The sequence below is a fragment of the Lactuca serriola genome, chromosome 3, assembly GCF_051521515.1.
Source record: "Lactuca serriola cultivar US96UC23 chromosome 3, Lser_US96UC23_V15, whole genome shotgun sequence".
Lineage (NCBI taxonomy): Eukaryota > Viridiplantae > Streptophyta > Magnoliopsida > Asterales > Asteraceae > Lactuca > Lactuca serriola.
Window position 1 is genome coordinate 163,346,138 of NC_136410.1, and position 14,144 is coordinate 163,360,281.

At 33.7% G+C, this 14,144-nt stretch overlaps 1 pseudogene; it reads left to right on the forward strand.

Moving 5' to 3' along the window:
* The first annotated feature begins 4,632 nt into the window (after positions 1-4,632).
* Positions 4,633-6,562, forward strand: LOC145095841 (phosphatidylinositol 3,4,5-trisphosphate 3-phosphatase and protein-tyrosine-phosphatase PTEN1-like; annotated as a pseudogene).
* Positions 6,563-14,144: the final 7,582 nt, after the last annotated feature.

Below are 14,144 nucleotides of genomic sequence, written 5' to 3' on the forward strand. Positions count from 1 at the left end.
GTCTCGAAAGGATGAGGTAATCACGATGAGAAGGCAAGGACACATCGTGATTATACTCGCATCTTTCTTATGATTATGTTTTTGGGACGTTGCAGAAGACACCATTTTCGACAACTAGCGACATTGGAGTGTATAGACCATTTTCAATGATGTAGAACATATTATAGTACATAGTTTCAAGAACCATAAGATTTTTGCATAACTGTATTTTGAAATTCTATTAATCAAATAGAGGAAACTTGTTGATTGATGGCGATGAGAAGGTTCATGTTATTGTTGAGTTTGATGTGCACACCGTTGTTATTTTCAGTCGTAACAAAAAATATCTGCTTTAGTGTTGAATTTTGGTGAGCACACCGTTATTATTTGCAGTCATAACAAAAAATATTTGCTTTTATACGAATTGTTGGTCTGATTGATCAAACAAACTACAAATAAAAAGCTATAACAACGAAGACGAATAGTAACAAGTCATAAAACTTAATCAAAAACTTATTTTTATTAAGATTACAATTGGGTTTCACACATCATTACTAACATTAACATAACATATAAACTAGTCTAAATGATAAAAGCAAATCCTTGACAAATTAGATAACAAACTATACAAAGTAATCCTAATTAGGATTTCAACTCAGTATTTGTAGCACATGAAATACTATCCATGTTGATGTTTCGCGAATATACCTGCAATGTAACCATACGACTTGCAATGTAACCATATTATGAGATGTTTGAAGTGTGAAAATACTTTCCTGTATGATTAATTCACACCAAACATATACTAAAAGTTTGTAGTGGAAAACCAAAAAAAGTGTCACTAAAATATGGCAAAGGTTCAAGTGGATTTTTTTTACGTGTAGTTAATTCCTAGAGGGGTCTTTAGTGGCATTTTTTAGGTTTTATGACACTTTTTATGATGCTAAACTGCTTGTATTTTGTAGTGAAGCTACATTAGAATTTAAAGTACAAGACTCTGTTTAACTTCTTTAAATAAAATGGTCGTGCGTATTCTTGTTATATAGATGATGTATACGTTAAAGTAACGTTTATTTTCTTAGAAAATGTTATTTCTTTCTAGAAATGAAAATTTATGAATAACTCCATTTATGTTTTTTTAGAAACAAGGGTAAATCTCACGTGAGACAATCTTTTGACCGGAAAACCATAGACAAATAAAATACCTTGTAAACCACCCAAAAAAAAGATAGGTGGATACCTAGGAGTCGAAGTCAATGATAATAGAATCGGGACAACGAAATAATTTGGAATACTTTATTCCAAGTCCTTTCACCACTAAGCTACACAAAAGATAGTTAAAAAATAGAAGCGAGAGTATTCCAACAGACTTGTGTTATTTTATATCTTAACTAATAAAATAAATAAAACTAATGAATTTAACTAAAGGGGGAATAGACCAAATAATTAAAACACATCAAAGAGGCAGAAATTCGTCGATTTAGTTGTAAGTAGAGATATACAAGAACTAATGTGGACTCGAGCCAAAATCTGAGATCAGTTACAAAGGCATTATTAAAAGAGCTCCCATCGGGTTAAGAATAACCGATTGCAAGGGCAGTTAAGAAAAATAGTTAAAAAGGCGTGGAACCCGACCCGAGTCCACAACATACACAATTACGTAGGGCCCAGTTACAATAGTTTTACTTTATTAGGATTGGGTCCGATTACAGTTTTTTATTTTTGCTCGATGTCGGTTATTACTGCTCGAAGGATCGGTTACATACATGCATCTCTAGTTGTAAACATCTAAAAAAATTATAGGGAGTTATGTCTACGTTTGGTTCTTGTAATGTTTTTGGAAAGAATTGAAATACTTACGAAAAATTTGAATGTAAAAGGAATTGGAATTTGACAGAGTTCAAATCCCTGTTGGGTTGAAAAAATATATAATGAAATTTGGATTGTGAAAAATGAAAAATTTTAATATTTCCCTTTACTAATTTTATAAGTATTATTATTTTTATTGATATTTTTATAAAAGTAAATTAGAATTATGTAAGAGTAGCTATTGTAGAAAAACAAAATGAGCACATGTGTTGGCTGTTTGAGTTTTCAAGTATAAAAATGTCCTTTTAGTTAGAGTAAATTACACAAATGGTCCTTATGGTTTGGGGTAATTTACGCGCTTGGTCCCTAAGTTATTTTTTTAATTCGGAGGGTCCTTACTGTTTGTTTTTGTTACACGCTTGGTCCCTACTATTTGTTTTTATTACTCGTTTGATCCATGTCTTACCTAAAAATACTATTATTTAAATAAAAAAAATGGTGGGGTAGGTAAGGTAAGGTGAGGGGGGTGGAGTTGGGGGTGTGTTTATTTAAATAAATTGAAAAATCAAGGGCAAAATAGTCTTTTTAGATAAAACAGGGACCAAAAGCGTAACAAAACAAACAATAGGGACCTTCCGAGTTAAAAAAATAATTTAGGGACCAAATACGCAAATTACCCTAAACCATAGGGACCATTCGTGTAATTTACTCTTTTAGTTAAAATGAACAATGAAATTTAAATTTCTTTCCTTATCATTTAAGAGTATTTCTAATGGTTAATCTATTATGGCTTAAAATAATTGCAAATTCATTATTCCACTAATATTAATATATATAGTTAAGTTTTAATATCTAGTTAAATGACTTCTGGTTAACTTTTACCAATCGTTTATTTTAATTTAACTAATCTACTAAAGTACTATATAAAACCTGCTTATTAAATTAGTTATTTTTTTAAAACATATATCATATCTAAAATGACAAACAAATGAAATATAAACTGTCATTTTTTTATTTTATACACATTAACAACGAGAAAATTAATATGCCATAGTTATAAAAATAAAAGACTTAAAATATTATATAACTATTATAAAAACTATATTTTATAAATAAAAAGTCATTAAATATTTTATTGAAATAATTAGTTAGTAAATCAATAACAAATATATGAAACTAAAATACAGTTAAAATGATGTAATGAAATATAATTAAAGGATGTTGTTAGATGTACAAATATTAAAAGTACACTCACCACAATATGCGCAATAACAAATAATAATTAGCTATAAAAAATTTCTCATAGAAATAGGATAAAGACAAATCTTAAGGGAATCTAATATCATTTCATCTCTCAACTAATTAAATGAGTCTTTTAGGAACTACATTCCAATTTTTTTTGGAATAAATCCAAATACAAGAACCAAACTATATATATAGCCAATGTAAATTACGATAATTGTGGTTTAAACATGGATGGGGCGCCAAAGTGAAAGCTCTAAAAAAATAAAAACGGTAAGTCTTGGAAAGCTTAATTATGCCACTAAGATCTAAAAAAAAAAAACTATTTTCATATGAAACAAGATATTTAAGTAGTGACACAATAATTGAAAAAAAAATCAAAATTTTTGGACTTGCATATGGAAAAATTAGGGATTGTATCGGTGGTCACACTAGGAACATCATAACAAAACCACCTTGTTTATTGGATATCAATTCCAAATTCTTTCAAATCCCCTAAAATGTCTCACACAAACAGATAAATTATATTTTCTTGCTGATTACTCTTTCTTTATTTTGGTTGTAAATTGTGAAAAACGGTTTCAAATTAAATTATATCTACATGGAAGTGTGAAACTATTAGAAATATACAAGTTTATCAATTCCAAATTCTTTCAAATCCCCTGAAATGTCTCACACAAAGGGAGAAGTTATATTTTCTTGTTGATTACTCTTTGTTTGTTTTGGTTGTAAATTGTGAAAAACGGTTACAAATTAAATAATATCTACATAGAAGTGTGAAACTATTAGAAAATAAGTGTTAGGAGATAAAGATAAAATATATTAAGAGATAAATTATAAATACAAAAAGAATCCTAATCCTAATCTGACATATATACTAACACTCCACATAGACTATATATATTGATCCTCTTATCCCACAAATATCAGAAAGCCAATATCGGAGAGGAAACACAGGGAACAGTTCAAGTTTCAGTATCAATAAGAGGTAATCGTTCGATATCAAATATTTAAATGTTTATGTTTTCTTTAAGCATTTTCAATGTAGAATAAAAGGCTACAAGGAAAATCGTACCAACAGTAAACAAAAATATTTTATAAACAATATATTGAAGATTTTTGTCATTGAGTTGAAGTTAATAATCAAACGGGTCAGTGTAAATATACTGAAAAGAGAAAAATATATGTATACTTTTTTTAATTATATAAGTATATAACGTAACAGAAATAAGTTTTTCATACAATAATACATACTACTTCGTTTGCAAAGTATATGGTGTATCAAATGTTTAGGTTTGATTGTTCTAATCACAAGCATTCAATCAGAAAGCCAGAATTGAAGAGATAACATATATACACATATTAGTAGCATCCTTTAGCTAATTTAGAATAAGGTTTGAATTTCTACGATAACCTTGGAATTTTTTTCATATATGAAAAAAAAAGTCAAAATTTTATATATGAAAAGAAAAAAGTCAAAATTTTATATATGAAAATCTAGGAGGTTTTTAAGTTGTTGAGACTTTTTAAATCAAATATGTAGTGTTGATTGTTATATTATTTTGATTTTTGCAGATAGTTTAGTATTTTTTAGCAACAAATATGGGGTTCAAAGTATCAACACTCGTACCAAAATGTTTTGGATTTGGATTTGAAAAGAAAAGGAGGATGGTGGTGGTTGGTAGCGGTCGCTATGAGCTCGATATTTCTTACATCACTGATCGCATACTAGCAATGTCGTTTCCTTCAGAGCTAATGAGATCCATGTATCAAAATCCAATGACACAAGCCAAGAAAATTTTGGAAAAAAGACATCCTCGACACTATAAGGTAACATAATATAAGTTTTTATATTCTGTTGTTATGTTTTATTGACATATTTCAATCGGATGATAATTCAAATGTATCTTTATATTATATGTAAATTCGTGATATGTTAAAATCCAAAAAAGATCATAACAAAGAAAATAGACACTAGTTAATTTTGAAAGAATATATAATTTGATTATTATCAAGAAATTCTTAAAAGAGTTTTGTTTAGTTAAAAATTCTACAAATAGAATTGGATTATATTATAGTTTTTCATTCGATTCCATGGGAAAACAAATATGGTCCATTTGGATACAACCAACAACTATTTCCATTATTACAATGGAATGAACAATGACAAGTGTCAATTTTAAGCAACCAATTTACAAAGTTTTTACCAATCTATAAAGCCATAATAATTATATATCAATTGTATAAAATGGTAAAAACACCTTGTAACAAACTAAACATGGTTGATTAAATTGGTAAGAAATCAAATAACTGTTTTCTCACATTGTTCAATCTTGTAGGTGTATAACTTGTGTACGGAACAAGCTTATGATCCATCCCATTTTAACGATCTTGTGGAAAGATTCCCATCTGAAGATAATCATGCCCCATCACTCCAAATGATCAAGGAATTCTGTGAAAGTATCCATTCATGGCTTTCAAGTGACCCAAAGAATATTGTCTTCATTCACTGCATGGTAAACATTCAAATTCTATAATTTTTTGGATTTTTCATATTCATGTAAATTATTTATTGATATAAAAAGTAAATATTTTTGAAAATTCAACAGGAAGGTAAAGGTCGTATAGGGTTGATGGTATCTTCTTACTTAGTTTACGCCGACATATTAGCAGAAGAGGCTCATCAGGTTTATGCGGATAAAGCGACAACAAAATATCTTCAAGTAAGTTTTAGTTTTTCAAATTTTCTTCCAGTTATGACGATGAAAATCTTAAAAGGAACGTGTAAACAAATTCAATATGAAAATATATGCAGGTGATGATTCCAAGCCAACGACGCTACGTTAACTACTGACATAAATCTCTAACCTTTTTCGATGGTTGTTTACCAGAGGTCAACCTTCCAAAACCATGTAGCAAAGTGATCAAACGGATTCGACTTTTCGACACCAAAACCATAGAATCGGTCTTCTTTGTTGTATCAGAAATGCAAGAGGTTGCTGGACAACGATATCGTTCACCGGCGGTTGCTTACCGGAATTTCTGCAGTAAAAGTAGGAACGGTGGTTTTTGGAACTCGGAGATCGAGGAAGACGAGCCACGTAACTGCCTTGACCACTATTTTAATGAAAAAACAATACAGGTATAATTACTAATTCCAATAAACCTGCGCCATCTGAATATCAAGTGTTTTTTTTTTAAAAAAAATCATTGACATTGTATGGTTTGACAGGTTACCGGAGATGTTTGTGTGATATTCTACGAGAAGAAAATTGGAGGTCGTCTCTTCTATGCTTGCTTTAATACCGCGTTCATTGAAAATGACTCGATGAAGGTAATTCAGTTGGTCTTGTCAAGTTTGAATGTTGGATATAAATATATGATGAGCTTCTAATTTTAGCTTTTTTTTTTGTTTCAGTTTTCGATTACCGAATTAGATAAAGTTGGAAATAAGGGCAAGTCGATAGCCGGTGATGACTTCCGCGTGGAATTGCTTTTTAGTCCGGCGAACCGTAACACTATTGACTCGTAGTGATGGCAAAGATAGCTAACGGGCATTTGCGTTCTTGCTTTTTGGTTTCTATCCATTTGTCATTTGACTTTTCACTTAATGAACTTGGAATGTGTAAACTGCAATTCATTTAAGATTTATGATGGGACCCACAAACCGGATAGAGGATATTGATAAATGGTGTAAATAGATAAATTTTGGTTTTACTAAAGTTTTTATTTTATTTTTTTGTTTTTTGTTTATAATTTCTTTCAGTTTTTACATGTAAACTAAGGTATATGGAAAAATATATCAATGAACTTTTATAAATTTGATTACTATACCATCCATTATAGTTATCAAACAGTTGATCTAATAGAAAGCCATATCCATTTAGGACATCAATTTCTGATGTTTTGACAGATACAGCTTAAATAGATAATATACCAATACAACTTGAAGATCATCTGGCTAAATTGTACTCCTCAGGCTTTCCATTTTCCTCTTAATATATTTATGCTTGGTGTGAATACATATGGATACAATTATGAACAAAAGCATCTATAAAATCTTCAATCATTTCATAGACGTTATTTTCTAGTCGAAAATTGCTATACATGCCCATGTGCATTTTTTTCAGTGGAATTCGGGTTCATGACCAGCCTTAACATTATGAACACAAAGTCAAAGTACCAAAACTTAGCATTCCTGAACAGACTGGTATGTAATAATGAAATAGGAAATTTCAAAACATTGGCCTTCATAAAGAGTGGGGGTTAATTTATTAAACTCTGTAAAATGAACCCTATATAACAAATTTATTCAAATTTGATACTAAAACTAACAAAAACCACAAAGAAATTACGTGACTGAAACCATATAAAAACAAAACCTTTGAATTCTATTAATTGGGCCCTTGGATTGGATGACCTTGCTCAATAGGATAATTCAATTTCCAATTTGTTTTCAGATCCCCTTCTCGATATGCTCCAATTTAGTTTGAATTTAGAAAATATTCATAAAAAATCTGTTTGAGAACTATAAATTTTCATAAAAGTCACTACATTTTCATTTATTTTTTAATTTTGACATGTCAACATGTCATGTACGACTGAATTACCGGTCAAATGCTCAACATTGAAAAAAATGGAAAATGTAGTGTCAAAATCGAATGGTTGTGGAAACTTGGTATTTATTCTAAAAGAGAATATACCATTGTGTCAAAATCAAAATTTTATGAAAACTTGTTTTTATATACAAATTGGCCAATAAAAAAACCCAAAAAAATAACAACGTAGTTAACCCACAAAATCTAATTTTACCAAACTAAAACTTTAGTTAACAACATACCAAACTAACACTAAAACTTCGGTTAACGTTGGAGAGAAGGTCCGATTTACTCGGGAATCTCGAACTAGCCTCCGCCTTTTGCTGAAGCTCTTGAATGAATAACAATAGATCGAACAGCCTCCTCTCATTCCATGCTTGAAATCCATCTCTTCTCTTCCAAAAATGCACCAAGATACCCAATATAAGCTCACACACTCTCTATTAGCTTAAAGGGCAATTAGGGTTTCTCTCAGTGAAGGAAACCAGCCAATGAGCCACAAATGAGGCTATAAGTGCCCTTATATAGGCCCCAAACCCGGGGATTTAGGGTTTCTCTTCACAACGTCTACTTGGCGAGTTGGCTCTCGGACTTGTCGAGTAAATCATTAATCCACGTGGCACATCGTGACCCTACTCGACAAGTTGTAGCACCAACTCGTCGAGTTGCTCAATAATTCTCCAAATAAATAAATAAACAATATACCTGGAAGTACGGGACCCCTACGAGAATCAGACTTCGCCCTCGAAGTCATGCTCTAGAAATAACTCTGGGCACTACTCTCGCATCTCGGATTCCGGCTCCCAAGTCAACTCAGACCCTCTCCGATGTTGCCATTAGACCTGAAGCAGGGGCACCTATTTGTTCCTCAGAACCTTCACCTTTCGATTCAAGATCACAATCGGCCTCTCATATAATTCAGGCTCGCATCCACCTGAATGTACTCTAATGGCACTATTTTCGTCTCACCGGCTACCCACTTCCTCAGATTAGACATGTGGAAGGTGTTATGGATCTGACTCAGCTCTGCAGGTAGCTCCAGCCGGTATGCTACCTTACCCACTCCGACGGTCACTTTGAAAGGGCCAATGTACCGGGGCCCCAACTTTCCTCGCTTCCTGAATCGTATCATCCCTTTCCAAGGGGATACCTTCAGGAGTACAAAATCTCTGACCTGGAACTCCAGCTCGGATCGTCGCCTGTCTGTATAACTCTTCTGGCGACTATAGGCCGTCAGTAATCTCTTTTTGACCTGCTGAATCTGCTCAGTCATCTTCAGCATTATCTTAGTGCCACCCATCACTCACTTCCCTACCTTTCCGCAACAAATGGGAGTCCAACACTTTCTCCCATAAAGAAGCTCAAAGAGAGGCATACCAATACTCGAATGATAGATGTTGTTGTAAGAAAACTTAGCCAAAGGAAAATAAGTGTCATAACTTCTTGTGTATAAGCTAACATATGAAGTTGTAACTTCAGATCTGAACTCTCTTGGTCTTCTAAGTCCATAAAGCTTCCAGCTCTTGCAAGGATGAGACTCTCCTAAGGTGTAAAGCTCCACTAGAAGCTAAGATTGTTCATTTAGAGCCCCTAGGGCCTTGCATGCACGTACAGTTTGCAACTTTATGTGATAAACATGCCTTAGAAGCTTGGATCTGTAATCTGGAAGCTTGGCATGGCTTAAAAAGTGTCTGCATAGATGAAGGTCTGAAAGGACTCGGCGAGTTGCATAGTCAACTCGGCGAGCCGTATGAAGATGGCCATGTACTCGACGAGTTGGATGAACAACTTGGCGAGTCCGTTGAAGATTGCCTTGAACTCGGTGAGTCAGTCGAAGACTCGATGAGTCGACTAGGGTTTCTCTCAACCTTTGGACACGTATGAACTCGACGAGTTATAGGGAAACTCGACGAGTCAACCTGGGATTTCACGACTTCTCGAGTCCAGGAAGAACTCGACGAGTCGGTAAACTGCACTCAACGAGTTGGGTCAACATGGACTGTTGATTTTGACTGTGGACGCGGACTTTGACCAAGGGTTGACCAGTTGACCTCTGGGGTATTTTGGTGATTTGGAAATTTATGAAAAAGGGTTTTGTGGTAACTTTAGGTGGAGGAGTTCGTGTTGGTGATCCGAGAGTTGAGCTTATCACTTCAGTGCGACACTTGAAAGGTGAGTTCTCCTCACTATATCAACAGGGTCTACAGCACCAAGGCCGGCCCTTTATGATTTACATCATGGTTTATGATGGTTGCTATGTTATTGCTGATGGGTTTTAGCCATAAGAACATCCTATGTGCTCATGCCAACCCTAATGCTTGGATCTAGGTTTCTCTATTGTATATGCTTATTCATCCAAGACTTTAAACCCTAAATCTAGCATATGATAATCAATATTAGCATAATAATGGGTTTAAGATATTACCTTGATTGTTATGTAGCAATAACAATCTCAAATCCTCCTTGTAATGACTTTAGAAAGCTTAGAGTCACAAATGTCACTCCTCTAATGGTTCACAAACACCAAGAGCAAAAGGATGAAGAGGAGAAGAGAAGGAGGCTACCCAAAACGTGTGGAAACCCTAGAGAACAAGTTCACCACGTTTTTGGGGCTTAAGGGTTCTTTAAATAGTGAGGCTATTAGGGTTATCTAACAAGGAAACCCTAATTTAGATGCTTAGGCCCTAAGCAACCCATGAACCCCTTTTTAATAAGCCTTGGACGATTTCTAATGGGTTTCCCCATAGAATTCGTCCAACCTTATATTATAAGGTAATCCATAGCCCAATTGCAATTATCTTATAATTACAATTCCAGTCCCTTAAGTTTAATTAATCTCTTTTAGCCACAAACTTAATTCTTATTAATTCTTGACTAATATTAATTAAACAATATGATTTTTCCTTTAATATATTATTCTCATAATATATTAATAAATCATATTTAATCCTTTCTCTCCATAATTCATCCTATCAAGTTGGTTTGGTGAAGGCAACCCAAAAGGACCATGCACCATCGGGTCAAGTACATACCAAAATAGTTATGGACTTAGACACTAATCCAACAATTGCTATGCTAGATTTCATCCTGGTTTAGGATGGTTGCTATGTTAGATTTCATCTTGGTTTAGGATGGTTGTTATGCTAGAGATCGGTTAGATCGGTATCTTAGTTATAGGATGGTTGCCATGTTAGTGATATGTTAGATCTGCATGTTTACTTGTTTATATGTATGTGCACATGATTGTTGGTTTGGGTGAAAGGGTTGAGGCAGGTCCTGCTGTGTGCAGTAGGCCAAGACACCCTGGGCGGACCAAGTAGACTGCAGGCCCGGGCCGGGCGAATCTAGTCAGGCTGAAGGCCCAACAAGCGGTCCGAATAGGCTGAAGGCTGTAACAACGTGAATTTCCAAAACAATTTTTCATTTTCAATCATAATATATTTCATAAGAACAATTTCAAGCCCATTGTATCACATATTATCTCAATAAACAACCCCAGAATCTCAAGTACATAAATCTTCTTCAGTATGTACAGATCATGTCGGCGCCTTCCCGCGATCCTCGCTGGTACCTGAAACACATATCACATAACACGGTAAGCATAAATGCTTAATGAGTTCCCTAAAATACCACATACAACACAGACGCCACTCGAGGCCATAGTTCTATGGGACCTTCCGATCCATGTGTCTCAAGGGACTTCCGTCCCAACCCTGGTAAACCTTCCAACTCTACCCGTAATGACCTTCCAATCCTCATCATCGCGACCTTCCGGTGTGACAGCCCGAAATTTCTATTCTGTACAACATTTTAATTCACTAGAATTCAGAACTGTTGCTGCTAATTTTCAAGCTTTTTGGAATAAGTTTGAGTATTTTAGGATTAGCACTTTAGGAGATATCAGGAGAGAGGATGCTCTAGGGTTTATTGTATAACAATAATACCCCAAAGATCCAAGAGTGTGGAGTTTACAGCCTAAACAAAGGTGTTTATTGTCGTAAACCCTTAAATGGGGGTATATAAGTGACACTTAGTCATTATTTACCCTTTTTCACAAAATCAAGATCCAAATCTCAATTCTCTCTCAAGTATCTTCGACTTTTCTTCAAAGATCTTCAACTTGTAAGTGTTTCTAGCCCTATTAAGTTGATATATTACTTAATATAGTGATGTAACACACTTCCATCCGTGAAATCATTCCAAAAGGTTAGATCTTCAAGTTTCACCAAGAACACACACTAGTGTTCTTGGACTTTTAGCACCTTTTCAAGCCTCTATCTTGTAAGTACTTCTATCCTAGAGTATCTTAAGGCTTGTTACACTTCTAAACATCAATAAAACACCCAAGAAACCAAGGATCAAAGGTGTTTACGGTTCAAGATGTTCTTGAACCGTAAACCCTAAAAGGGTGCCAAAGTGTGCCCTAGTCCCTTCTAAGCCTTGGAAACTAGCATAGATCCTTTCCTTGATGAGCTTAGCACTTGAAAACATCAAAAGACCATTAATCATAGGGTTTTACGACCGTAAACCCAAAGGAAAATGGTCTAAGGACCGTAAACTCCATTTAGGAGTGAAATGGTGCCCTAATCCCTTCCATAGGCTTATACTTTAAGTGGAAATGCTTCTAAGGACTTGTAGAGATTCAAAAAAACACATGGTCAAAGAAGCATGAGTTTACGACCGTAAACGCATGAGTTTACAACCATAAACTCAATGAGTTATGGTCACAAAACCGTAAACTCATATAAAGGGGTTCCCTTGAACCCTAAACTCAATAGCAATGTCCTACAACACTTAGATGCAATCCTTGGGACTTATAACACTTATATAAGGTGTTTAGCATGTCCTAGGATGTCTTAAAGTTGTTGATTATTTGTTTAAAGACTAATTGGATTCATATATGTGATATTATATGTTAACTAGGATCCTTGTGTGTGCTCAAGACTTCACTTGACACCTAGCAATCCTATATCATCAGTTCATCCAAACCACTCACTAGAGGTGAGTTCATACCCATTAAATTGACCTTTTAAAGCTTTTTAAATGCTTTTATGGGGGGGGGGGGGAATACAAGTTGAACAATTATACTTATTATATCAATCACATGTGATTAATAACTACCAAACAAGTGGTTTTCTTACTTTTCAAACTGTGTTATCAAACTGTTTTGCTTCAAACTATTTTACAAACTCTTCTGCTTGTCAAATACTTTTACTTAACTCTTTTTATACTTTTATATTGTCAAATGCATGCCTATGTATGTATAGTTTTATAAGAAATGTTTAAAGGACTTAGGAAGACTAGCTCGCTTTATCTCATTTTCCTCGTTGGGATGTGGCTTTAGGGCATCGGTTAATCGTCCGAAGGTCGTCTAAATATTAGTTATATATTATGTATACATATATAGACATAAAAGTCTTATCAGTCAATTCAATACCCTTGGGTAGCAAGGGTATACATTCATGTTCATACGTACAAGTCATATTACTAGTAAACTACGATAGGCGTAGTTTAGGAAGTTACTAATACTATTACTAGAACAAAGAATCATACAAAGAGTCAGTTCATTCATGAGTCAATAATTGCTAGATAGAGAGAACACACAATATAGTTAGTACACAGTACATTTCAATACTTGCTAGATAGAGAGAGAACATACAATACAACTAGCACGCACAGTACATTACAATACAGGCTAGACAGAGGGAGAACATACATTACAGCTAGCACATTCATTACATATGCAGTTTTGCAGTTATGTGAGCCACGTTCCAGGGCATGGCACTACCTGCCATGGCCGTTCATGTATCCATAATCTCCTTAATTGGGGAGCGTATGAGTTTGCATATAGCTATACTGGATTGACTATCCTACACCTCGCTGCTAGTTACAGTAAGACTTACAAGTCTATTGGTGCCAAATGTCATTTTCTTCTGACATCTTACATTGTCGTGTACTATAGTCGGTAGCAGGATATAGGCCGATCACATGGTACTTTAAATTATGATTAGTTTAAGGTAGTTAGTACAGTGGTAGTTACTTGTTACAATACTACAGTACTATTTCATTTTGAACTTTTCAAAACAATCTTGGGTTTTAGAATTTAACATTCCTAAATTAAACTTTTAATCAACTTTTAATTCCAAAACTTGAGGGCAAGTTTTGAAATATTTCAAAACATTAGAGTTTAGAATTTAAATATTTCAAAATCAAACTTTTTAATCAAAATTTAAATTCCAAAACTTGAGGGCAAATTTTGAAACTTTTCAAAACATTATGGTTTCAACTATTTAAATTTCAAAAACAAAACTTTTGAGTTCAAATTTAAACTATAAAACCTAAAGGGGAAAATTGAAACCTTTCATAACACAAGGATCAAATAACAAATAATATAAATTAAACAATTAATTTCATCATTATCTATATTTGACCTAATTTCAATTTCTTGCAGAATAAGTTACCCAATTAATACAAATAATCAAACTTTATCTTATAAGGAAGTTATTATCTAATCAA